The sequence below is a fragment of the Saccopteryx bilineata genome, chromosome 3 (genome assembly GCF_036850765.1).
Source record: "Saccopteryx bilineata isolate mSacBil1 chromosome 3, mSacBil1_pri_phased_curated, whole genome shotgun sequence".
In the NCBI taxonomy this organism is placed as follows: Eukaryota; Metazoa; Chordata; class Mammalia; order Chiroptera; family Emballonuridae; genus Saccopteryx; species Saccopteryx bilineata.
In genome coordinates, this window is record NC_089492.1 from 38,941,196 (window position 1) to 38,965,881 (window position 24,686).

General features: G+C 38.5%; 1 protein-coding gene across 1 annotated transcript in view; it reads right to left on the reverse strand.

Moving 5' to 3' along the window:
- The window catches only part of CPQ (carboxypeptidase Q), a 597,449-nt gene that overhangs the window by 59,736 nt on the left and 513,027 nt on the right, over window positions 1-24,686 (reverse strand). The gene's annotated exons all lie outside the window — the stretch shown is intronic.

Genomic DNA, 24,686 nt, shown 5'->3' on the forward strand with positions numbered 1-24,686 from the left:
AAAACCTAAACAGACTGATTAAAATAAATGAAATTGAAATAGTTATATAAAAAACTCCCAGAAAACAAAAGTTCTGGAACAAATGGCTTCACAGGAGAATTTTACCAAATATCCAAAGAAGAACTAATACCTATCCTTCTCAAGCTATTTCAAAAATTCAAAAGGAGGGAAGACTTCCAAGCCCTTTTTATGAGGCAAGCATAAATCTCATTCCAAAATCACATAAAGACATTACAAAGAAAGAAACCTATAGGCCAATATCCCTGATGAAATTAAATGCTACAATTCTCAACAAAATATTACCAAACAGGATCCAGCAATACATGAAAAAAATCATATATCATGTTCAAGTAGGATTTTTTTCTGGGGAGGCAAGGCTGGTACAATATTCGCAAAGCAATCAATGTGATTCATCACATAAAAAAAAGTAAGGATAAAAAATCATATGATAATGTCAATAGAGGTAGAAAAAACATTTGATAAAATCCAGCACCCACTTATTATCAAAACTCTCAGCAAAGTGGGAATACAGGGAATATACCTCACTATGATAAAGGCCATGTATGACAAACCCACGGCCAACATCATACTCAATGGACAAAAATTTTTAAAAAATCCCCTTAAGATCAGGAACAAGGCAGGTGTGCCCACTTTCACCACTCTTATTCAACATAGTTCTGGATGTCCTAGCCACAGCAATCAGAGAAGAATAAGAAATAATAGGCATCCAAACTGAAAAAGAAGAAGTAAAATTGTCATTATTTGCTGATGACATGATACTGTACATAGAAAACGCTAAAATCTCAGTCAGACAACCACTGAACCTGATAAATGAATTTGGCAAGGTGGCAGGATATAAAATCAATATTCAGAAATCGGTGGCATTTTTATACACCAACAATAAGCTGTCTGAAAGAAAAATTAAGGAAACAGTCCCCTTCACTATTGCAACAACAAAAAAATAAAATACCTAGAAGTAAATTGAACCAAGGAGGTAAAGGACTTATACTCAAAAATTTATAAAACATTGTTAAAAAGAAATCAAGGAAGATACAAACCAGTGGAAGCATATACCATGTTCATGTATAGGAAGAATAAACATCATTAAAATGCCTATATTACCCAAAGCAATGTATAAATTAAATTAAATTCCTATTAAAATACCATCAGCATACTTCAAAAATACAGAACACATATTCCAAAAATTTATATGGAACCAAAAGAGAACATGAATAGCCTCAGCAGTCTTGAAAATGAAGAATAAAGTGAGAGGTATCACACTTCCTGATATCAAGTTATACTGGGATAACTTGGTTAAAAATACTTATTATGTCATCAAAACAGCCTGGTACTGGCATAAAAACAGGCATATTGATCAATGGAAAAGAATAGAGAACCCAGAAATAAACCCACACCTTTATGGTCAATTGATATTTTACAAAGGAAGTAAGAGCATACAATGGAGTAAAGACAGTTTCTTTAACAAATGGTGTTGGGAAAATTGGACAGGTACATGCAAAAAAAAAACCCAAAACTAAACCACTAAGTTATATCATTCACAAAAATAAGCTCAAAATGGATAAAAGACTTAAATTTAAGTAATGAAACCATAAACATCTTGGGAGAAAACATAAGCAGTAAACTCTCTGATATCTCTTGTAGCAATGTTTTTGCTGATTCTTCTCCATAGGCAAGTGAAATAAAGGACAGGATGAACAAATGGGACTATATCAAACTGAAAAGCTTTTGCACAGCAAGAGACAGCATGAACAAAATAAAAAGACAACCCACACAATAGGAGAACATATTTGCCAATATGTCTGATAAGGGGTTAATAACCAAAATTTTTAAAGAACTTCTAAAACTCAACCTCAGGAAGGTAAACAATCCAATTAAAAATGGGCAAAAGAACTGAATAGACACTTTTCCAAAGAGGACATACAAATGTTCAATAGGCATATAAAAAATTGTTCAATGTCACTATGCAAATTAAAACCACAATGAGATACCACCTCACATCTGTGAGAATGGCATTCATTAACACACAACACAGAAGTGGTGGCGAGGGTGTGGAGAAAAGGGAACCCTCCTGCACTGCTGGTGGGAATGCAGGCTTGTGCAGCCACTGTGAAGAACTATATGGTGTTTCCTCAAAAAATTAAAAATGGAACCACCTTTTGACCCAGCTATCCCACTTTTAGGAATATATCCTAAGAATCTCAAAACACTGATTCCAAAGAAGATATGCACCCCCCCCCCCATGTTTATTGCAGCATTGTTTACAATAGCCAAGATCTGGAAACAGCCCAAGTGTCCATCAGTGGATGACTGGATTAAAAAGCTGTGGTACAGATATACAACGGAACACTAAGCAGCTGTGAAAATGAAGGAATTCTTAACCTTTTGTGACAGCATGGATGGACCTGGAAATTATTATTATTTTTTTGTTTTTTTAAAGGGACAGAGAGAGAGTCAGAGAGAGAGAGAGATAGGGACAGACAGAGAGAAAGGGAGAGAGATGAGAAGCATCAATTATCAGCTTTTTGTTGTGACACTTAAGTTGTTCATTGATTGTTTTCTCATTTGTGCCTTGACCGTGGACCTTCAGCAGACCAAGTAACCCCTTGCTGGAGCCAGCGACCTTGGGTTCAAGCTGGTGAGCTTTTTGCTCAAGCCAGATGTGCCTGCGCTCAAGCTGGCAAGCTCAGGGTCTCGAACCTGGGTCCTCCGCATCCCAGTCTGACGCTCTATCCACTGTGCCACCACCTGGTCAGGCAGACCTGAAGATTATTATGCTAAGTGAAATAAGCCAGGCAGAGAAAGAAAAATATCATATGACCTCACATATATGTGGAATCTAATGAACAAAGTAAACTGAAAAATGGAAAAGAGGCAGAGATGTGGTCAGACATACCAGAGCAACAGCAGTCAGAGGAAAGTGGCATGAGGGGATGGGATCAGAGAAGGTAAAGGGATTAGTGGGAAAAAAAAAAAAAATATATATATATACACACACACACACACACACACACACACACAACACAGAGATATAGATAATAGGATAGCAAATCCTAGAGGAAAGTGGAGAGGGAGTTAGGGGGAAGGGGGTAATATAAAAAGGGACACATGAGTGGGGGGTGAGGGAGTTGTATTCAGTGGGACACTTGAATCCATGTAAACACAATAAATTAATTTTGTTTTAAAAAAGAAGATGAAAAGGTTCTAGAAACAGATGATGGTGATGAACAAAATGTGAACGTACTTAATACCAGAAAACAGTAGACTTAAAAATGCTTAAAGGGATAAGTTTCATATTATGTATATTTTATCACAACTTAAAAAATGTATCAGCATTTGCAGGTTGATAGTGTGTGGCCATTACTTAAATTAAGCTATTGCCCGACTACTGTCTGCATGCTAATCAAGAAAACACAATGCAGGAGTGATCTTCCCAATTAGTGACTACAGGTTCTCTTTTCTGTATCTCAATTCACTGGCAATGCTTTGCCAATTAACATACTGAAAGTCAGAAATGGTTGTTTTAATTGATGAAATTAGTAGTCTGCTTTGTAGCATGGTGACTATTAGAAATAGGCTCTGATTAGTGAAACTGAAAACCTTCATTATATTCATAAGTGGGTCAACAGAAATATTTTAGAGACATTGCCCATTCTTATTCCACAGGGCATAAAATCTAGTTAGGTAGGCCCTATAGCCATTAGCCTCATTTGTGATGCTAAATATAGGCTAAATCCCTAAACAGTCCTATGTCTAGCCAGGATCACTTGACAATATCTGGTCATTGATGCTAGCCATAAGGGTGACGAAACCTCACCCCAGGAATCTTCATTATGGCGTTCAGTGACTATCTTGTGCAAGAGGAGGTTAGAGCAGCTAAATATAGAGAGCTGGACCATACTCAAGTAGATAGAACAGGTCGCATGAACTGCATGTCTGTGTGTACTTGCTAATACATGTGTACTGAAAGAATGTTTTATCTGTGACAGTATTCACCTGAGAGTTTTGTTCATTATAACCTAGTAGTGACGTTGTTAGGTAAGTAGAAAACCCTTACCTCAAACTTCTTCAGAGGCTACTGTGACTTATCAAAAATAACCTAAGAGGCTTTGGCTAGGTAGCTCAGGTGGCAAGAGCATCATCCTAATGTGCCAAGGTTGTGGGTTTGATTTCAGGTCAGGGCACATATAAGAATCAATCAATCAAAGTGTAAATAAGTGGGACAACAAATTGATGTTTCTCTCTCTCCTCCTCCTCTCAAATCAATAAATAAAAAATAAAAACCTCACTAAAAATAAAATAACCTAAGATCACACATGACCAAATCAGCCCAGGTCAGGTCACAGTCACCAGCGCAGAGGCCAGAGGAAAATTCTAGTGACAAAGGACATGGGAAACCAAACTGTGAAGAATCAGATCATTAGTCCTGGGAATCCACAATGAAGTAATTTAGTTTGCTCTCTGCTCTCATTTTAGAGAGAAAAAAACTGGGATCTCAGAAGTGTCGAGTGGAGGCTACCAGAGCGGGTGGTGGGGGAGGCAAATGGAGCAGATGTTGTCAGTGTCACACCCCCGCCCCATAGCACTCAGCTTCCTTAGGAGATGGGGTGTGTCCCACTTCAGAAACTCTCCCGGGAGCAGAGCAGCTGACAGTGATGGAAATAAAGTCCCTTGGATCAGCCGTGGGCCAATGATGAAAGCTTCCTCCCCTCAGGCTGGAACCTGTGAGGCATGTTCTACACTGTCTTCCAGATCTCAGAGGTCACCCAGTGGCCCACAGAAGTAACCCGCTCAATTATACTTTCTTATTAGCTTCCTTCCATTCTTTAACTCATTTCCTTATTGCCTGTCAGTGCTTTCCTCAAAATCCTTATTTAATAGAAAATGTTTGGGGTGATATAACCCAAAGCAATCATGTAATTTTCCTAATGTGCCCAGTCAGCTGTCAGGTTGCAGAGCTGTAAACCCAGGTCAATCTGAGTTTGAGGATCATGCTCTTCTGTTGCACATATTTGAATGAACACCTCTTTTTCTTACTCAGTAGAGATAAGACAAAGATGGAAGGAGGGAAAATGATGTTACAGAAAACACCCTTGAGTTTTCTAAATGATTTGTTTGTTTGGCATCTCAAACTCTCATGTCCTCAGAGTTTATACCCACAACCCTGCATAACAGCAATATGAAGCAGATTACTTCAGTGATGTTCAATAATCTGGTTAGTCAAAGTGGTAGGCTGAATAATGGCTCGCAAAAATGTGTACAATCCTAGTCCCCAGAACCTGTGAATGTTACTTCGTATGCCAAATGGGACTTTGCAAATGTGACCAAATTAAAAATCTTTAGATGAGGAGATAATCTTGGATTATCTGAGTGTAGCCAATGTAATCACAAGGATCCTTATAAGAGGGACCTAGGAGTTGGAGAAGAAGGCAATGTAATGAGGAGAGCAAAGATTAGAGTGATACACTTTGAAGATGGATGAAAGGGCCACAGGCACCAGGAGCTGAAAAAGGCAAGGAAGTGGATTTTCACTTCAGACTCTCCAGTAAAAAGCAGCCCTTGTAAACATCTCAACTTCAGTCCAGGAAACAGATTTCTGACTTGTGATCTCTGTGACTGTAAGAGAACAACTCTAGGTTGTTTTAAGCCACTAGGTTTGAGGTGACTTGTTGCAGAGGCAATAAGAATATAACATGCCAGCTAAGCATCACAGTGATAATAATAGGTTGTATTTATTCAGTTTTCCAATGTCTAGGCATATCACTGGGTACTTCAGTGGACCATCTAGCCTCAGCCTCCCAGCAGCCCTCTTGAGTAACTATTTTTAATGAACTGCTCATTTTCCAGATGAGAACTGTAAAGCCAGTAGCCAAGGCCACCATCACAGCTGCCTGGCCCATGCAGGTTTGCATTTGATTCGGACAGACGGTAATGAAACAACAGAGCCAAGAACTGGTGGGCTATTAGCTTTAATCCTAGCTTGCACCCAGCAGGCAAGAAACACACACAGAGGGAAAAAACTTCCCTTTCCATTCAGGGCTCCCAAAGCCACTGACTTATCGGAGTTCCCTAGAATCAAAGGTTTCTACCTCACCAGCCTTATTCGCCTCTGTTCCCCATCTCCTTCTCTCTGCACAAACTGGCTTCTCCTTCAGCACTCCACCATCTTGGCTGCTTCTCCTCTCCTCCATGTGACTTTCTCTGCTCTCCTCCAGCATGGGCTCCTCTACCCCATTTTATAGTCTAGAAATCAAAACCTTTAATCCACTATACAAACTAGGAAGTCTCTGATACAAAGTCATTTATCTGAGGCATAATGGGATTCCTCATGAGAATGCACCACACCACATCATGCAACAGTCAAGGGTGTAGGGAAAAGCTGTCTTAAAACTAAGCCTTAGGCTATAACGACCCTGCTTGCTTACAGCCTGTCCCCCACACTCAATGCAAACTATAAGCGAGCAAACATATATATCATATTTACAAACTTACTTGACCCACAATGACACTGAGAGAGAAGTTAAGAACTTGTCTCAATTACACAGCTAATACCTGAACTCAGGTATTTCTGATCCCCAAACATCTTTCTAATAAAAACACCAAAACCTGAATCTTTGAAACCACTAGTAAAAGGAGGTAAGTGAAAGGAGACATCTTCAATGTGGCAAAGCAGCCGGCCTTCAATTACATGTTTAATTGGGAGAAAGGAGAAACGGCAACATATGCAATTTCCCTGTTGAACTGAAGTCACTCTGGCCTCATCTAATTTTCCCATTACAGAACCTCTTCCCCCGTTTCCTTCAGTGTTCCTGGAAGAGGGCGGCTTAACCCAAATAGCACAGTGGTTGGATGGAGATAATTTAGTAATTAAGTGTTTTGGTTTCTAAGGTCTTCTTAGCCTCTAGCTTCTATCAGAATTGAGTCAACAAGAAATTTCCCCAGCAGTATTTTTGAAATCAGAGGTGGCCCTAAAACTCCAGAAAGAAACACATTCTTTTCACTTTTTTTTTCAGTTTAAGTGGATTTCCATTTTTAAAATGAACAAAAAGCTCACATGATCACATTCATTTTTATAAGGAGCAGGATTTTACTAGATCTTGTCTCCCTCACTATATCATGCTATATGGTTGTCCAGAGCAGGAAGTAGGTTTGATATATGGTACTTTTTTTCTCTCTCTCTCCCTTTAGCACCCCATATAAGGTGACTTAGCAGTAAACTGAAAGAGGAATAGAGATAGAGAGATAATACAGAGATAGAGATGGAGATGGAGATGCAGGGGAGAGGGAAAGAAAGAGAGGAAGAGGAAGAGGAAGAGAGAGAGAGAGAAAAAGATTGATTTCACAAATCAAAGAAGTCAATAATAAAGGCCAAATACATAAATAAAGCAATATATGGGAAGGGAGGTTGACACATATTTTTGTATAAGTCCTGGATCAATTTACTTGAATCATATGCACTTATACACTTACAGGTCACTAATAGTTATAGGCAATTTCTTTGTTTAAACTTTGTAGAGCCATCCTTTACTCCAAGTAGATAGTAGATAGAGTTCATTTTGCCTATGCTACTCTGACCTATTTGCATTGGCTTCTAGAATCCTATGTGGCAAAGAGAATAAATGGCTAAATGAAAACTCAGGCCTGACCAGGTGGTGGTGCAGTGGATAAAGCAGTGGACTGGGACCCAGGAGACCCAGGTTTAAAACCCTGAGGTCACCAGCTTGAGTGCAGGCTCATCCAGCTTGAGCACAGGCTTACCAGCTTGAGTGAGGAGTCGCTGGCTTGAGCGTGGGATCATAGACATGACAATATGGTCGCTGGTTTGAGCCCAAAGGTCACTGGCTTGAAGCCCAAGGTTACTGGCTTGAAGCCCAAGGTTGCTGGCTTGAGCAAGGGGTCACTCACTCTGCTGTAGCACCCCCTGGTCAAGGCACATATGAGAAAGCAGTCAATGAACAACTAAAGTGCCGCAAGGAAGAATTGATGCTTCCAATTTCTTTCCCTTCCTGCCTGTCTGTCCCTATCTGTCCCTCTCTCTTTGTCTCTCTCTCCTTGTCTCTGATACAGAAAAAAAGGAAACTCAGGTAGAAATAAAGTGATTGATTAGTGATGTCTGCTTTGGAGTCAGAATAGCAGAGTTGATAGGAGTGCTGTGCATTTGCTGAAGCCATCTATACAATCTGATCAACTATGGGGACAATATACTGCCCAATTTTGTTTTAAGACAATGCCAGCATCACTAAAACAATCTCTACTCCAGGATTATGCAGTTTTTATTTCTGCTTCTTCAATAGTTTCTTTAACTGACAACCAAAATTTTTTGCTTTTAAGCATACTCAAAAACAATGACTTTAATTTGAGAATATATTTGAAAAGAAGTTTAAATCAATGTTTGTCAAGTTCCCTGAAGATAAGAAATATTATATGTGCTGAGACTCATTAACAACAATAAAGCTTTGTCTAACATTCTTTAACAATACAAGAGTGGTTTGGTATTGTTCTAATCAAGTTCCTCCATTGACTCAGTGAATAAATGAATTTTTACTTCCCACATAATGATTTTGTGAAATGAATGTATACAATCCCTGATAATTTAAATTAATTACACAAATTTAACTTCAAAATTACTTCTAAAACTTACTTAGAAACCTTAAAAGAATTTTGTCACTTGTCCTGTTTTGAAATTATTTAACAAGCTATCATTAGATTTCCTCTTTTTACCTAGTATTTCTTTCCAGACACACATCATAGGGCCATTCTATGAATCATTTTCCCAGTCTCTGAAAACCACCAGAATCCTAGCTGGGTAGCTCAAATGGTTAGAGCATCATCCCTGTATACCAAGGTTATGGGTTTGAACCCTGGTCAGGGATCATACAAGAAAAAGACAAGGAATGCATAAATAAGTGGAATAACAAATGAATATTTTCTATCTCACTCTATCTCTCTCTTTCATCCTTCCACCCCCTCTGTGAAATCACTAAATAATAAAAAAAATTTTAAAGAAAACCACCAGAATCAATAGGCCATCCAGGACATTGTTTTCATCAACAATAGCTATAATTCTATTTTCTAAGTAGCTAAAGTTTAAAGTTTTTCATCTGTTGTCTTCCTGATTTTTAAAATTCTCAATTTTTAGAGAGAGAGAGAAACATTGATTTATTGTTGTTTTCCCACTTATTCATGCATACATTAGTTGATTCTAGTATGTCCCTTGACTGGGGATCAAACCCACAACCTTGGCAAATCAGGACAATGCTCTAACCGACTAAGCTAACCAGCCAGGGTCTTTCTGGATTTTTATTTAACAGCTGTCCTACAGTATTATTCCTAAAATATAAACATTAAATGATTCTAAAAGAGTTTATTTAATAAATGGCAGGGCTAGGACACAAATCCAGATGGTGTGACTGAATCTATACTCCCATCCTTGATCTTCCTGGTTTCTATTCCATCCTCTTATGAGTCCCATGACCTAAGTGTAACACATTTCCCCACTGAACCATGATAATCTCCTTCTCTATTATTTCTTTCTTTTCTCTTTGCCTGATCTTCCTACCCTTCTCTCTTCCAACTATTCAAACTCTAGAATTCTCCATAGCTCTTCTCTACTCTACCATCTTCATACATCTTCACTGTTCTCTCTTAATACCTTCCACTTTTATATTTTTAGTTCCTGATGATATTTCCTGTATGCTGTTTGATCCCCACTCATCCAAAAAATAATAGTTGAGGATTTACCACATTCCTACTACTATTTATGCCGAAGGGAGACAGCAGTGAAAATGTCTATCTCTCGTGGAGTTTACATTATAGATGGGGCTCCTGCTTCTCGTGTTCACATCTAGATTTTTAGGCTTCTTTATAGTAGTAAGCGTGCTTATCTTTTCTCTATGCTATGAAGGGGCAATATAATTTCACTGTTGTATCACTAAATTGATAAAGTGGTTGTCCTGGTGGTGTATGAATGTAGCTAGCTAATGTCAGGGGAGTAGGCAAGTAAATTACCTTGAGGTACCAGCTCACTTCTTTCTCCCAGAAATTTTTCACTCTAGGAAATCTACATTACTGTTGAGTAAGGTACTCTAGGAATTCTCTAGGAAGGAATTTTTAAAGGAGTTGTAAGGAGGAACTACCTGAAGATTGGTTTCCTATGTATGCAAAAGCAAGATCCAAAATATCCTTTTCTCAGACATGCCTATAAACCCCCACTACACTTGGGAACAACATTTTAAGAGGTTTTGAATTACTGTGCTCATTATTATGTTTTGTCCTCCTTTGATGTCTTCCTTCAGGACAACTGAAGTTGCTTTTACAACATTTCAGGGGTGGTGAGAATTTAGCACTAGGAGAAACCACTTGCTCAGAAAAGCATATTTTAAAACGTTTTGCTGTAACCAAAATGAACAAGGGTGGAGTTGAACCCACCAAAACAAATAATGTCCTCCAGAGGCATGTGATGTGACTTCTAAGATGGCCAGATCCACTCAGACAATAAAAGAGCATACTTTGTGCCAGAGAACACAGTGATTTGTTTCAAACTCTAGGCTGCAATCTAAAGAGAGTTTGAGTAGTAAACAGGGGTATGGTACTGAGTTTTGCTATCTAGACTTATCTCTCAAAATTAATTCTAGGGATGCTTGTAGAAATATTTTGAAAACACAGAGTGTCCCTGGAAGGACAAGTAGGGCTTTTGTAGAGGATTGTTGTCTAGAGCTGGTGTGGAGAGGGCAATATGCCTCTTCTCTGAAGGACTTAGAAGCAGTGTAAGAAGAAGAAAGGTACTGGAGAAAGCTTTTTTGAGTTGGTGATAAGACAACACAGTAGGACTAACCCCCACTAGACTGAGCATTTTGAGAGCAGAGACTATATTATTGATTATTGACTCCCAGGACCTAGGACAGTGATTGGCTCATGGTAAATCCTCAATTAATGTTTTTGAACTGGACTAAATAGGAAGCAGCTGGAGAAAGCCATAATTAAGAAAAAAAGTGGTTGGTGCAAAGTTGGGGAGATTGTATTATTTGTGTACTCTCAGCTCTCTCCACCAATGTATCATGAGGGCCCATTGATATGTGAGAGAAGTATGGGGAGGAATTTTAAACTTTCAAATTACTCAGACTAACTGGCATAAAGAAGAAGATAAAAGCTATGATAAAGACAGCGCCATGTGTTTGCCATTCTTTCAGAGAATTCATCTTGGGAAACTTGGCATCACAAATGTTCTTTAACTGTTTTTAAAAAATACTTGGTTGCTGTGTTAAAATAAACTTATATTTAAAAGGCCTAAAGCTTTTTGTTTTTCTCCTGAAACCACAGAAAGGCTACATTTCATAACTTCTTTGCACCTAGATGAAGCTATGGAGGCCATGTGTGCTCTGTCAAGAACTTCTTCTTTTGTAATCTTCAATGTTCTTGTGTAATCTTCAATGTTTCTCCCCACCCTTTCTGTCTTCTTAGCTGGTTGACCAGATGAAAGGTTTCAGTGGAGATGATCAAGGGTCTTATGCCTTAGCATACAGCAAGGCCAGTAGAAAGAAGGAGTCTAGGTACCTAAATAACTGTGTGGTGCTGCACAACATTCCTTTCCAAACACTGATGGCTACTGGATGGTGACATGAACAAGAACTAAATGTTTATTAGTTAAGCCACTGAAAGGAGGTTGTTTGTTACAGCTGCCATCATAACTCTCCCTGACTAATATGGAGGCCACCGAATTATGTGCTAGTTACTGAGACCTTAAACACTCTGATTCTTGACAGATTAGGGCTAGAAAATGGGGGATACAATCATATACATATTTTGATATGTATATACTGACTTACAAATTCAATTTATTAAGCATTTTCTGTATGTAAGGCATCAAATAAATAGCAAGCAAGGCACTTTAATATAGTCTTTGTGTACTCATAAATTTAAAGAAAGTCTAAGGTTGATATATTCTTTAAGTAGTCATGTCAGAATTGGCCACTACCAACTTCATGTTGCTTGTGATCATTAGCTATTTCCCCTAAGAAAATGCATCCATAACATTTTTCTCCACTAAAAAATGGAAACAGACTCACTGAGTAAAAACACTTGCAGTTTCATGAGAGATTCATAGAGTAGAAAGAGCCAAGGCTGCTTCCTGGGCAGGAGCAGTACAACTCTAAAGTTTGTGAATAGGGTACCAACAACCTTCTCAAGGTGTGCAAATATGAGGTCTTAGGATAACTCAATTTTTCCTGGAATGTTAAGCTACCTTTCAGAAAAGGTCAACTCTGCCTAGGGAAGTGTGTACAGATAGAAGGCACCAATAATACAGAAATGGCCTGAGTTTCTGGAGCAAAGCATGCGTCAGTTTCAAGTTTCCTAGAGTGTACTTCCATGATGCCTGCATAGCAGCAATCAAGGGATTCCTAGAGAGTGACTACACTCCCCTATTCCTCTCTCTACAAGAAGAAAACCTTTGCTAAAGTCTCCTGCCTTTGTTTTACATTTTTGTCATAAAACAAGGTAATAGGCCCTGGCCGGTTGGCTCAGTGGTAGAGCGTAGGCCTGGCCTGCAGAAGTCCCGGTGAGATTCCCGGCCAGGGCACACAGGAGAAGCACCCATCTGCTTCTCCACCCCCCCCCCCTCTCCTTCCTCTCTGTCTCTCTCTTCCCCTCCCGCAGCGAGGCTCCACTGGAGCAAAGATGGCCCGGGCGCTGGGGATGGCTCCTTGGCCTCTGCCCCAGGCGCTAGAGTGGCTCTGGTCGCGACAGAGCGATGCCCCAGAGGGGGAGAGCATCACCCCCCTGGTGGGCAGAGCGTCGCCCCCTGGTGGGCATGCCGGGTGGATCCCAGTCGGGCGCATGAGGGAGTCTGTCTGACTGCCTATCCCTGTTTCCAGCTTCAGAAAAATACAAAAAAAAAAAACCAACAAAAAAAACAAGGTAATAACAGGTTGTTCTATATGCTACAACTACCTTTAAAATTCCATTCACTCTTCATCCCTTGACCATTTTCACCCATTAGGTAAATAGGAATAACTGCCAGTTTGAGGTGCTTATGGGGTAGAAGAGTACACGACCTAAAATACAGTCCTTGATAAGAAGAGGAACACTTATCTTCTTGTATCCAAAAGAAAGAGTGTGAATGGATGGATAATAAACTGCCCTTTGCTGAGCAAGGGAGGAAATGGCAGATGGGAGAATGCAGTTTGTGGTGACAGTTTGGGAGAGGAACTGACTGAAGCCATGCAGCAGGAGTATGAGGCCTCACTGAGGGCCCAGCTAAGGTGGCAGTAGCACCAAGTTAGTGTGTATGTGACTTTTTCAAGTAACTCTTGCCTCTCCAGTATAGATGAGCCAAAGAAGGCAGATGAATGAATTTATAGACATCTGGGAGAAAGCTCATGCTTGTGAACTGTTCAGTGATCTCCTCCGCCTAAGATTTCATTATGAGTCTGAACAATTTGCAAAGCTGCAAATCATTTGAGATTTTCCCAAAGCTGTGGTGAGTACTAATTCATCTAGATAGACAGTATAACCTGCAAGGGAATCGGAGCCTTTAAACTCAATTCTCTCGTGACACTTGAGATATGAATGGAGAATTATGTGTCCAATTCTTAATCCTCGGAGAGCCAAGCACAAAAGTGTTTTATAAGAGTTATCAGAGAAAAGTTTTGTTCTTCTTAGAATACTCATTCTTGGAGAAAAAAGAAAAGAAAAAGAAAAAAAAAGCAGCAAGGAGGCTTTCACATAACTCCAACAAGAGAATGAGGGGCTTACCAAGACATTCCCTATGCTTATTTGTGAAGCCTCGTACTTTATGGTGCCAGGGACTCTAGGTCTTGGCTATGATAAGACTTTAGATTTAAAGTAAAAGACAAAGTAATAGCAGGCAAATGTTTTCCCTTAAATACTTCATATTCTAGTTGGTAGTTTAACCTCTCAGTAGGCTTATTCCTTACAAAGAATACAGAAAGTAAGAGGTCTCATTGTCTTCTCTGCCAGGTTTCAAATGTGAGTCTCTATAGTTATCTAGTTCACTCATGTGGCACAACTGGGGGCTTCCCCACCCCTCTTGAGGAAGGCTCCCTCGCCACAGTTCCTGCAGAAGAACTTGTGAAAAAAGCAATGCAAATCTCACTCCAACACTCTGACTTCATTCCATGTTTACACAGAAATGAACATTTAGTAGGCTTTAAACCTGGTGTTTCTAAGAATAATCACAGCTGACAAGAGCTTTCTGACAGATTTCAAAGGTAATGGGTGTTAAAACTAAGTGTTGCATATGGTTTTTTGCCACATTTTTATCCTGCCTCTTTCCTCCTTAGTTTTGAATAAAAAAAATACTTCTTGGAGCATTTGGTGTTTTTTCTCATAGTTTTAGCAGCCCATAATTTCAGTGTTATGTGTCAATACCAAATGCAATACCTACATATATATGTATCTACATAACATAAATATATAACAAAATGGTAGAAATCATGTGTTTTGGTGGGTTTTTGTACTAGAGGTATTCAGGATCATTGCAGCTTATGTGGGGTGGTAAGAGGTTTTTATGGGCCTTTCATTTTATATCCAGCCATTCATACATCCATCCTTCACATTTGAGAAGGCTTTGGCTATCATTTCACTCTCCTTGCTCTTCCTGATAATTTTCCTACTAGTCCAATGATTCATGCAAAGAAGCCTCTCTTCAGTTTTCTTATTGTTCCCAAATCTCCATATTTCCCTAATGCAGCGGTTCTCAACCTGTGAGTCATGACCCTGGTGGGGGTCGAACGACCAAAACACAGGGGTCGCCTAAAGCAGTGAGATTACATTCCGAATCATAACTGTAGCAAAATCACAGTTATGAAGTAGCCACCAAAATTATTTTTTGGTTTGGGGTCACCGCAACATGAGGAACTGTATTGCGGGGTCACGGCATTAGAAAGGTTGAGAACCACTGCCCTAATGCATAAGTTCCTAAATGCTAGGAAAATGCAACTCAAGATCAGATAAATTGATCATAAACAATGGCAAAGCTGGACATTAAAAAACAGTACCTACAAAGAGAGCCTGAAATGTTCATGACAAAAAAAAAATCATACTTTTCTAAAATACATTTTATACTACAAGGATACTTGATCTGAAAAAGAATAAAGTAGCCCCGGACATCTTGGAATTGGGGTGACACAGTAGGTAGCCGGGCTGTTAATGATGTCTAGCTGACTTGTCCTCCTGCTGGATACATAAAGAACCTTAGAGAACCCTGGTATCAAAGAGGGATGTTCTGTGACTATAATGAAGTGAATAAAAACAAGCTACTTTATATTTTTGTGAAAGCCCAGACTAAAACAAAGGCACTGTGTAAAGCACAAAATACTAAACATTCTCTTTTTCTGAATGATGTGAGTGGCTGCTGTTTTTTTACTCATTACAAGTTTAGTCTCCATCTGTTCTCCTCTCCCTATAGATAAGATTTGATAAGATACACAGTTATAAAGATTTCCAGTCATAGAATTATCTCCCTTCCAGAGAGCATGTAATCTAAAAGCAAACCCTTGCTTCTTTGGACCCTCACCAAATGCACTCCTAACCAAAACCCAATCCTCCAGGTCCTTTCTAATATCCTTTGACTTAGATGCCTCATGATTCCTCATGGTACGTGTTCCTCACTGTCATGCATAATGAAACCAACATTTCAACCATAAGTGCCTTCCTGGTCTTGGACAAAGAAGAGGTTATAGGGAGTCCTGTCAAACACTGCTTTGATATTAAGTACATCTAGTGTTTGGAAAGGATGAAGTAGGTAAGACAATGACAAAGGTTTCTTTAGTGAGTTTGGACAAGGATGCTTCTCAAAAATTCTAATTTCAAAGAAGCCTTTGAGAACTTTCGCCCGCTCAGCAGCTTCTCTCTTGCACCTACACACTAACTCATGATTGGAGGGCTTTTGTGGTTTAATCTGACTTTTATCCTATACAACATCCCAGGCTAGCTCAGCAGCTCTTTGTTATTTTTGGCAAGTCAAATATGATTGAGCTCTGAGTATGGAAACTGTAAGATTTCCAAGGGCAGCACTTAGAGGGGGTTAAGGGTAGGGGGTTAGAAATGTGATGTGTAATCTGGGATCCCAATATCTTCATAGAAATGAATTGAGATCGTATGAAGGTAAAGTAGAAAGTTATGAAGAAAGTCTTTGAGAAAGTGGTTTTACAAACCATCATCTAAAACTGAGGAAAATTACTATAAACATAAGGAAAATGTTGTTTTCTAGGGGTATTGGGTTTTTGGAAATATGTTAGTTATATAACTACACTACCATGTAGAAATTAGTTTATATTGACAAGCTGTATCTCAACATTTGTCAGAGCATCGGTATTATATGGGTAGAAGGCAAAGGTATTTATCTCCACTTACGCACTAGAAAAATGAGTTGTGGTAATAAGTCAGCACTGCCAAAGTTTCATCAACTGGACCCTGAAACTCACCAGGTCTTCCCACCCCAAAGCACTCTCAGTATCCACCAAACACTGTTCATGCCAAATAGCTTAGTTGTTATCTCTTTGGGTCTGAACTTGATATTAACACACCTGGGAAAACACTGCCTAGATTACATAATTCTTCTGTGGTTACAATTGCTGTGTGAACACATGAGCAAGAACTCATTCTATTCCTCAAAGTATGGTTCCCAGATGCCCTACATCTTAATCAGCAGGGAAACTTAAGAAAAATAAAGGTTTTAGGTCCCACCCTAGACTTACTTTATTAGTATTTCTGGGTATGGGACTTAGGAGTCTGCACTTCTAACAAGTTTTACAAGACAGTCTTAATTACATTGTTTGGATACTACTAGTCCAGGGTAAATAAGTGTTTCTAAAGGCCACTCAAAGTTGAAGAAAGGATCAACCGCCTAAACCCCCCTACGTTGAGTTTGATACATGTAAAGGGTAGCGTCGAGAGAGAAAATGTTCAATTTAGGAGTCACCAAGCAAAATTTCAGAAGGGGCTACTTTATTGTTTATTGACTACAAAACAAACAGATCTCCAGCAGAAGAGGTTTCAGAGTTTTTTCAGATCCTCTTGTAACAAAGCTTCTGTTCTTATGCTCATAAAAAGGGAGAAAAAAAATCCTCTACTAATAGCAGATGAAAGCAAGTAGCAGACTATTCTAGGGTAGCAAAATCTGTGGCCTTAGGTCGAGTCTTGATTGAAGGGGAGACTTTGGGCTATATCCTAGGTCATCAGAATAGCTCCAAGGCCTGTGCTTGTAGGAAAGCCGGAGATACACGGTAATGCCATTTCCTTAATAACAATGGCTGCTTAGGTATTTTGGAAGGCGTAATATTATAAAGTATTATTTTTTTAAACAGGAGGGTCACCTATAAAAGTAATTACAAGCGTAGTTTGGACTTCATGTTTTACAGCAAAACTAGAGGCAATTTATTCTTTTCTTCCTGTGTTTATAGTAATCTTAGTCAATCTGTATTTTTTAGTTACCCATGGCTAAAATTAATCAACTTTGGTAAAAATGTTAAAAATCAGTCTGTTGCCCTAAAGTTGTGTTTTGTTTTGTTTTTAACCGTACCCTAGGTTCTGAGTGAATAATCTCTCAAACTAATAAACGCAGCCCAAAGGAGTGATGGGATCCTGCAGAACAGCTAAGGGAACTGGCAGCTGGTTGCGTTTCCTCTCAATTATTCTCATCTCACTGTTGAAACAGTTAAGTTTTAATTCTTTAACAATTGCATAACACCTGAAAACCCAGAGTAAAATCACATTTTGGTTTATAAAACGACATTCTAGGTTATGTAATGTATAATAAGGTAAGCAAATTGTGTAACATTTCTATTTACAAAAGATTCATGTGGGATTTAAATGCAGTATGTAGAACTAAACAACAGGTATCAGAAGAAGCCATGAATGTTTTCGCTACATTTTCCCAAATGATTATTTTGAACACAGATGTTTAAAATGTGCTAGAGATGTATAAACTAAGACATATAGCTGTTTATAAAATTAAAAGTCTCGTGATCAAAGATAAATTATTTACATTTTTAAACCACTACCAGCCTGGCAACTAGTTTGATAACTATACTTACATGAAAGTTATTACCACTACTTTCATCACTAACGTTTCTTCTTTGCCACCAATATTTTTAGAACACATATCAATTGTGAAATATTGCCAGAGAAGTAAGAACTTCCTTTCTTGAAATCATATGAGAAAATGGGTAAAAAGAAAAGCTCCTTTTCTCTCTTTTTTTCCTCTTTGTTTATGCATTCTTTTTGGAGATAAAATGCTTAATAACTAGAAGTCAAATATCCTTTGATGAAAGAAGAAATTTTAAATATTATTTTATAAACTGTACTTGTATATTATCAGAACAAAATAATAATTGTAAGTATTCCAGTTTAAAATCTGATCAAGTGCTCTAAATGTATAACTTCTTTTTAAACCACTTACTGCAAATAGGCATTTTAAAAACCAGGTACAGACTATGAATATAAAATGTCCCATGTTAGCAATAACCTTTTGTGTTTTTAGTGAGAGATTTTCAAATTAATCTTTCAACATCCACATTGAGAAATCCCAGTTCTTGTCAGTTCTCAAATTTAATGACAGCCTTTTGCATTTGTGATGCTGAGGATTAAAATGAGGTAATGAATGCACAAACTTAGGTGATTTAGTTTACCCTTAGTCCACAAAATTAATGCAACTGGATACCTAGTGGAAAAAGCTTTTCAAATTTAAAATTCTGTTTTGGATTTCTTAATTTACTATTCAAGATGTAATGCTAACTACCATTATAACAGAAGATTAAAATAAAGAGAAGATTCCGGTACTCTTTGGGGTGGTAGGGACTTGCTGAGAAGGACTGCTCCTGGGGGAGGGTGAAGCCCATGACCTCGGCAGCACGCACCTGGGAGCAGAGCACTTGGCCAGGCCGGTGCTGGCCCCAGTCAGGAGCCCCAGTCTGTCTTGTTTCCCTGTCATTATTTATTTTCACAGTGCAAGGCCATTTCTTCTGCCTCATATAATTTGCAGCCATTATCATAGATATTAGATGTGGAGAGACAAGGCAGGTCACCTATTCCCCAGCCTTTCACACAGAATGCCCCTGTTGAATATTTATGAAGCTGTTGTTAGCAGGTGCCTGTGGAAGCCAGCCTATTAGCAGTCATGGTAATTTATAACCACCTGCCCCATCCCCAACAACATCAAAAGAGCCTTAAAACATAACCATACATTGAGAAATACATAATGAAGAAGTGCTGAATTCTGGACATTTGACTAATTGTCAAATAATGAGGTTAATTAAACACTTCTAGAGAAGCTAAATTCCTCTTATGTTTGGGGATCAGTTGAAAAGGCTCTGAACAATACCTGGAAGTAACTTTCTTCTCATTTGTGTAGGAGAATTTTCTTTTTTTTTTTTTTTTGGTATTTTTCTGAAGCTGGAAACGGGGATAGACAGTCAGACAGACTCCCGCATGCTCCCGACCGGGATCCACCTGGCACACCCACCAGGGGGCGATGCTCTGCCCACCAGGGGGCGATGCTCTGCCCCTCCTGGGGCGTCGCTCTGCTGCAACCAGAGCCACTCTAGCGCCTAGGGCAGAGGCCAAGGAGCCATCCCCAGAGCCCGGGCCATCTTTGTTCCAATGGAGCCTTGCTGCGGGAGGGGAAGAGAGAGACAGAGAGGAAAGAGAGGGGGAGGGGTGGAGAAGCAGATGGGAGCTTCTCCTGTGTGCCCTGGCTGGGAATTGAACCCGGGACTTCTGCACGCCAGCCGACGCTCTACCACTGAGCCAACCGGCCAGGGCCTGTGTAGGAGAATCTTAAAGTGTGCTCTTCCCAGAGATAAAGAAATACAGCATACTTCAAAAGCCAACCTGAAGGATTCTTTAACTAGCATGAATTTAGTTACTACAAGACAGCACAGCCCACACTTGATTAACATAAGACAACAGTCTTAGTATTCCTCTGGGACAATGCTAGTTCTGAGATATTTTAAGCTGGTTACAAAGCAGAAACTAAAGAGAGGACCAGCATATTTGATATATGGGATAATTTAGACACAAACCCAGATAAACCAGGACTCAAGAGGATTTATGTGTGTGAGGCTCTGTGTCTTGGGTGAATAAGACTGCACTGATTGCAAAGCCTTTATGAACTGGGAAGCTGCCATTCTTCACTGTTTTTAACATAATCTCAAAGGTTTTAAAGACTGTTGAGAATAACAGGTTTTAATGTCAGTCACTTTTAGACCTGTACTGCATCTCATACCATTAGAAGAGTGCTTTTAGCTGGTCTTAGCCTCAGTTTCCTCACATGTAAAGCAGAATCAGCAATATCTACTCACAATGGATATTAAGGGGAGTATATGAAATAATAAGTATGATACATTTGGCACCATGTAGTTCTTCAATAACCATTAGCTTTCCTTTCCCCTCTGAGAATTCTATAGTTGCATTTAAGTGACAGGTTATTTGAATGCACAGCAAAAGTTTTTTTTTTTTTAGTTTTTTAGTTTTTTTTTTCTAGATTTAAAAGATTTATTTATTTTAGAGAGAAGAGAGAGAGAAAGAGAGAAAAGGAGGGAAGGAGCAGGAAGCATCAACTCCCATATGTGCCTTGACCAGGCAAGCCCAGGGTTTCAAACCAATGACCTCAGCATTCCAGGTCAACGCTTTATTCACTGCGCCATCACAGGTCAGGGCAGCAAAGCTTTATTATATATAGGTAAATTTGCATTCCTCAAAATGCAATCAGATTTTTAAATTATTTTTGACTTATTGAACAGTGGAGCAGGTTTTTTAAGTGCCAAGCAATTGAAACTGCTTCTTTCACATGGCCTTGAGTTTAACAGCAAACCAGCGCAAAATGTAGTTCTGGGGCAGGGGCACTCGTGCAGCCTGTTTTCCCCATTTGAAGAAGGAGGCAGCCTAAGATCTACAGCTTTCTTGTTTCTCAAAGCTTCTCAAACTTCTCTTCAGTAAACACTAAATAATTTGTAGGTCACTTTCTCTTTTCTCTAGTATGGTGGTAATTCATACAGATATTAAGGATAATTAAGCAGTATGACATACATGATGTTTAAAAATTTAAAAAACCTATTAACCATCATGTATGAAACTATCATTGCTTCAACCTTGTCTCAACTTGTTTCCCTTCTAGTTCTCCTTTCAGCCATCAACTAACCCCTAAGGTTGCTCTTTTACTAGAATCTATTTGCTTGTTCATAGTAAGTATAAGAGATGCTCTCAATGTTCAAAAGCAGTACCTGTCTTAAGTGAAAAAAAAGTTACTTTGGTTACAGATATCCAATGTTAAATATTTGAATGCAAACAGGAAAAAAGGTCTATATTTTGAATGTTGCCAAATTCAAGGTTTTAAGATTAGAGAAAAAAAAATACCTCCATAGATGACTTGAAGATGAAGCTGTACTTTACTAAGTTCTAGATACTTCCTGAATAAAAAAAAAGACAAAATCCAAGAGATGACAAGAAATATGCTAAATAAAAGAATGAATAAAAACACAAAAGCAGCAGTTTAAAGAGGAGAATGAATAAAGAAAATAAAAGCAGAAATTTACAAAGTTGATAGATATTTAAAAGAAAGCCTATGCTTATTATCTGGCATGGTTCTTTGGTAGACACACACACACACACACACACACACACACACACACACACCCCATAGTAAGGGAAAGCAAAAAGGAATACTAGTTTGTTTACAAGGTACATAAACACAGTCTCAGGAAAAATTAAACTCTTTAGTTCCAGGACAGTTAAAAAGCATACACTTTGTAAATGTCACTGAAGACCTGTGACCTGAGGCATAGGGAAGCACATGTCACAGTATGAATGGCACTGTATGTGCCTCTGTAATTGTCAACAGATGTGGCATGCCAACAGACTAGAAACACAGCTTCCACTTAACACATGCTTTTGGTGGCTGGCAGGATGGGAGTCTTAGAAAAATGAAGGTTTGATGAATGAGGTATCCTGCTTAATTGTGCTAAACTGTTTAGTTCATAAATAGATTCAACAGTTGAAAAACAGGAAACCTTTTCCTGATTCTCTCGAGAAAAAACATAAGGGAGGAGTAGAAAGGAAACAAAAGAGAGAAGCAAGAGATCATGTTGCCAAGGGATACTTAAACTGTATAAATCAGGCATCTACAATATGTGGCCATATTAGCAGAAATTGAAATAAAATTGGTACCAAGACTTGATGTTTAAAAAATTAAGAATACATATTTCTTCAATACTAAGATATTTTCATCAATTTGCTCCCTACACTTCAGTGAAGTTTAAGTACCTATCCTTTTAAACAATTTGAAATCCATAGTTGACCTTTATTTGTAATTTTTGATCTAGAAAATTCTGTGCTATTTCACCTCTTGCTGCTGAGAGGGTCATGAGCACTCTAACTACTACAGTGAAAGCAATGTTCACTTTTGGAAAAATAAGAACTTTTGGTTATAAAGTCTTAAAACTAGAAGAGGCTTAGAAAGATAATTCCTTCATTTTCAGGTCAGATAAGATGTACTATCTATATTTTTTGATTCATACTATCTTACTATCTGGGATGAGGGTCCTTGCCTATAGAGGCTAACTGGTCAGTTATTCTCGTACATAATCTAGAACTTAATGTTGCCCACGAGAGCTAACTAGAGTGCCATCTGTGTCCTTGGCCATGAGATAGTTATTTTTTTCACATTCACTCATATACTCCTCCGCCCAACTTTGATCAACCTATAATTAGTTTACTGTGCCTGAATAGGAAATGCAAAGAGGACTCAAAATCCCCCAAAGCATCATTTGACATAGAAGTCCTAGTAATGCTATTAATATTTGGCTTTTTTTTCCATTGCTTTCTTTGCTAAAGTGTTGAATGAGGTTATGGTGAAGTGAGTCAGGTGCTTTCCTAAATAGTGCCATGGAACCATTAAAGTAGTTGGGCAATTTAAAATGAATGTCAGCAGCTTTATCAATCATATCTGTAACCACAAAGAAAGTGTGCTAAGACCCAAAGATCAGTGAATACCAATAATACTTGTGCATCTTTTGCAATGTTTCCTAGGATACTTAAGTACATGCCCAGTCATCTTCTCTACTGGATCTAATATAAGTGCATGTTCATAGTAAGGACTCTTCAGTAATTTTTTAAATATAAAACTATTCTTCAAACTCTGAAACTACTTATTGAAGATCAACTATGAAGAGTGTAATTAATTTTTGAATACATTGTCACTTATCAAATATATTCCATTTTCACAATAGTATTGTGAAATATTATTGCTCTCATTTCATAGATCAGGAAACTGAAGATCCAAGAAGTTAAATAATTTTTCAAAAGCACATTAGTATAAAGTGATGAATCCTGTTCCTCTTTTACAATCTTGCTGCTTCTTCACCACAAGTATTAGGTAAGTGGTGAAAACAATCCAAATGTTAAAGGATGTCCCTGGTTTTTTGTGATCATTATTTCTCATTGCCTTATTCTCAGATAACGTATACAGTAGATTAGTTGTTGAGCATGTAATATGATTCTTTCTGCTAAGCTGTAGAGAGTGTAAATAACTCTGCTAAGTTTTCCCACTTGTAGAGAGACTGTGGGGTGGGAGCAGGACCTATTAGATAATACAGATTGCTGGAAATGTGGCATCAATTTATCCAACTCCTCATATGCATGTCCACCTGAGTGTCTCAGGTGAAGAAAACCAGAGAAGTTAAGGAATGCTTGTGTTGTTCCCATCTTTGGGATGATTATCATACATAGGTCATGAAAAGCAGAAAGACTAGGTGTTTTAAATTCAGATTTTTTTTATTGCTTCTGGGACCTTACTACTGTCTTTTCTTAATTGCTAATAGATCCTAGGATGGAAGGGATTTTATGTATTTTATATATTTTGAATCAGATTTCAACAGTGAAAATAAAGGTGGTTTTTGTGTTCATATGCACATTATCCCTTCTTTCTATTTCAAGGACTACACATCTTGACCACAGGGATGGACATAGAAGACTGATTTTCCCAGTGAGCTAGATATGATGGATTACTTGGCTCTTCTATGCTAAGAATCTTTTAAAGACATGTCTTAAGCTGCCTATAGTCATAGTTTAGCATCTGAGGGGACAGCTGGCTTGAGAGAATGAAGGCACCATGAATGAAGTTGGAATATGTACCAGAGAGATAGAATATGTGTTCTAACAGCATACAAATTCCAGAATCTGTAAGTAGTTGTTGAGTGTGTAATATCCAGCCCTACCTTCTTGCAGCTTGCTTAAATCCCCCATTTTTGCTTCAAGTCATCTGAGTTAGATTGCTGTTGCTTAGTACTGGAGAAATCTGGACTAATACAGAAATATTGCTATAACAACTGAAGTAGTAATAGTGGCTTGTTGAGCATTAACTTTGTGCCAAGCATCTCACTTAGAGTATCATTATTTTTTTTTATAATTTTATTTTATTTTTTTATTTTATTTATTCATTTTTAGAAAGGAGAGAGAGAGAGAGAAGAGAGAGAGAGACAGAGAGAGAGAAGGAGGGGAGGAGCAGGAAGCATCAACTCCCATATGTGCCTTGACCAGGCAAGCCCAGGGTTTCGAACTGGCGACCTCAGCATTTCCAGGTCGACGCTTTATCCACTGCGCCACCACAGGTCAGGCGAGAGTATCATTATTTTTTCATCAATATATCTCAT